The sequence below is a fragment of the Dendroctonus ponderosae genome, unplaced genomic scaffold, assembly GCF_020466585.1.
Source record: "Dendroctonus ponderosae isolate FM_Combo_2020 unplaced genomic scaffold, Dpon_F_20191213v2 Dpon_F_20191213_944, whole genome shotgun sequence".
NCBI lineage: Eukaryota > Metazoa > Arthropoda > Insecta > Coleoptera > Curculionidae > Dendroctonus > Dendroctonus ponderosae.
Window position 1 is genome coordinate 1 of NW_026019165.1, and position 3451 is coordinate 3451.

The 3451-nt window shown below is 32.6% G+C and overlaps 1 long non-coding RNA gene across 1 annotated transcript; it reads right to left on the reverse strand.

Annotated features, from left to right (window-relative positions):
• Nucleotides 1-164: 164 nt before the first annotated feature.
• Nucleotides 165-3025, reverse strand: LOC125505713. The gene is made up of 3 exons (XR_007282344.1): nt 2743-3025; nt 1410-1547; nt 165-822 (listed from the first exon to the last, which is right to left on the reverse strand). It is a non-coding gene; the product is annotated as an uncharacterized LOC125505713 (long non-coding RNA).
• Between the last annotated feature and the right edge of the window lie 426 nt (nt 3026-3451).

Sequence of the window (3451 nt, forward strand, 5' to 3'; positions counted from 1 at the left end):
TTTCAGAACTCTGGTAATTTTGGTTTGGCGAATACTTCTAGTGTAAGCTCCCAAAGACGGACCCTGTATACTTCTACTTACTCGGATTTCAGTTGTAAATTCAAGTCTTGTCTGAGCTTATTAGGTATCTCCTGTACATGTTAACTCAAACGTACCATTTTGACAGTGTGCGTCATTTTTCAAGTGGTTTATTTTTTTATGACAATTGAATATCAGAAGAATCATTGAACCTTAAAATTTCTGCTACTTTGTTAATCCAAACTAATATTGAAACATTACAAAATAGTTTCTCTGTTCTTATTCTAGTTCAGAACGCTACGATTATACAACACATAAGTTGATTCTTCAAATGAAAACATTGATATTTTATTGCTGATTATAATGCTAACATTCTCAAAAATTCATTTTTTTCACTAACGGAACGCAGCCATTGTCTAGTCTAGTAGCCCCTTATTAAGGTTTGCAAACATCTCTTAACAACTTAAATAACTTAGATGAATGAAAAATGAGTGCCTAATTGAGTTGCTTGTTAATCGTCAACTATTAAATCTGCAGTTAACAACAAATACAGGAAATTTCTAGAATAAAAACTCTTTTTGATTTGAAACTGATATTACAATAAACACAATTCAAAATTTGGTTGGGAAAACTTAATTTTTCCAGGCTTGTCACATTGCAGATTAGCTTCTAGAAGAACCAGAACCAGAAGATTGCAAACAAGCGCTAGGTGATTAAGACGGCGTTCATCAGCGTGCTTGAAATGCCCTTTGAAATCAGGATGACTTAGAGTACAGGCTGGTTTTTGACTTCCCTTCTCAATTGCTGTAATTTTTATCGACATCAGAAAAGTGGCCAAAAACAATGAACCTGAATACAGTCAGAAATTTTGCAGTTAATCAGTCAGAAAATTAAGTTTTTGTCGTATAATAATACTGTTTCCGTTCTGATACTGTTTATTTAATGATGGGTGGTAGTTCTCTACATATTTCTGTTCCACTATGTAGCAAGTGGTGACGGGTATACAAAATAAGAAAATTAGTTAAGCGGGAAGCAGACAATTATCTGAAAATAAACTGATGTCTCAGAAAAACAATTTAAGTGAGTGAGTCCAGACCTGACGAGTAATTAATGCCAGAAGCTTCTACTTTCTAGAATTCATTTGAGCGAAGTGCGCCTCACGATCTCAAATCTTTCGATGAGGTGATCATCATATACCTACGCATTAATTTTCTTACGTAATTGTCACTCAGATGGAGCCTACAGTCTGGGTTCTGAAGTTTACATTTTGAAATTGTAGATATTAAACTATAGTTCTAGGAATCAATTTCGATTGATCAACGTGTAAGTAGAGTGGAAAATCTTAGTGGTTTTAGTAAAGCCAAGCACCCTTTAGTAGTGTAGGTACCTACCTTTTTGAACTTGTGTCATTTCAACTCTAGAACTGTTTGATGCAGTTTTTCGCTTGATTAACTGCTAAAAAGTCTAATTCACTTTGCTGGGTCAGTAGAAAAACTGAAGATGTTTGCCCTTGTGGTGCTAAATGTCCACTAACGATAGTGATATACAGGGTGGTTTTTTAGTGCGATAGAATTCATAATTTCCGTTAGTGTTGATGTTTCGAAAAATTGTTCCATATAAAAGTTGTTGACGCACAAAGTGTGCACGTTTTAAAAATCTCTTATATGATACAGAGTGTCCCAGAAAAGCTAGGCAAGATCAAAGTGTATTTTTTTAAATAGAACTATCTATTTTTCATTAGCTCGTGGAATGAAGCTTGAAATGGTGCATATGCACCGTAAATTGTTTCTTTCTTACTTGCAAAGGCACATTATCGACATTTTAGGAAAATTATGCTCCAAAACATGGCATCTAAAAATTCATTGTAGAAGCAAAAAAAAACAGTTAAAGATACAAAAAAATTGAGCTGTATGGTGAACTGGAGCTCCACCCTCTAAATACCACATTCTTTCCTTGATATAATTAGGTAAATGATCAATTAAACGTGGCAACTCAAATTTTGACACTTATTTATTGACTTCCATAGCCAACGTACAAAATGTAGCTTCTTTTTGAAATTTTTAAATAAAATAAATTATAATTTGAAAACGGTTGATTTCAGAGCTTAAAGTGTAAATGCAGATTTGCAACTTTGTAAATTGTCTATCTAATGACGTATTAATATACAGGTACTTCCAATTGAAAAACCAAAGTTATATTGCGTTAAAAAGTTTTAGATTGAAGTCCACATTGTTAACACCTTGTACAATATATTGATATTTTGGTTCAACAGAATTCTTAACGGATCTGTGGTGAATGGAACGACGTGTTTTTTTGTATTTCTAACTGCTTTTTGTTGCTTCTACAACTAATTTTTAAATACCATGTTTTTAAGAAAAAAATTACTGAAATCGCGATAGTCTGCCAACGTCGTAAGTAAGAAAAAAACAATTTACGGTGCATATGCACCATTTCAAGCTTCATTCCACAAGCTAATGAAAAATGGATAATTCTATTTAACAAAATACACTTTGATCTTGTCTGGCTTTTCTGAGACACTCTGTATCATATAAGATATTTTTGAAATGTGCGCACTTTGTGCGTCAGCAACTTTCATATGAAGCTATTTTTCGAAAGTTTAACACCTTTGGAAATAATGGACTCTATCGTACTGAAAAACCACCCTGCATATGTGTTATTTAGTTAGTTAATAAACAAAAAAATATATTAAAATATTTAGCTTACGCTCCTGTCCGCTTAATGTAGGAAACATGGTGGGTACCCACATACAGGCAGACATTAAAGAATCAAAACACAAAACAGCATTTCTACCTCAAGACCTTAATGTAATATAATCACATCAAATATACGAATTTTAATTTGGTACTGATTTAATATTTCGTTCTTCACATCGTCACACACTGACCTCCAAAACATATTTCAGATAAAAAAACAATTTTTGAGATACTTGCGAGAAGTACTAGTAGTTGGTTGTTGAGAAGCTTGTGTCTTGCCACTACCTAGATAAAACGGAATCCGCAAAACAACAATTTTCCATTCGAAACGCTTCAGATAACAGTTATGGAAATTAAATTACTTATAGCGGTTATCGAATTTTCATAAAGTATATAAATAATTGCCTGTAAATACCCAAAAACTAAATATTACAAAAGCTCTTTTAAATTTTCGGTGCGACGCCAGATTTTAGCTATTACTTTTGGTTAGCGCTTTTTATGTTGCCATGAACACTTCATGGCTTCTGGAAGCTAAAATATGCTTCTAATCAAATCCTTTTATTCATGTATCTCTAGCGAGTAAAACGCGTAGTCATTTAAAGTAAAAAAAGTTGTTAAAAGGGATATTTTTAAGTGACAAATTAGACTTGTTTAACAGTTTTTAAGTAGAAATTAACATTTTATTTCAGATTTTATCAAATCATATCATGTACTGTTAT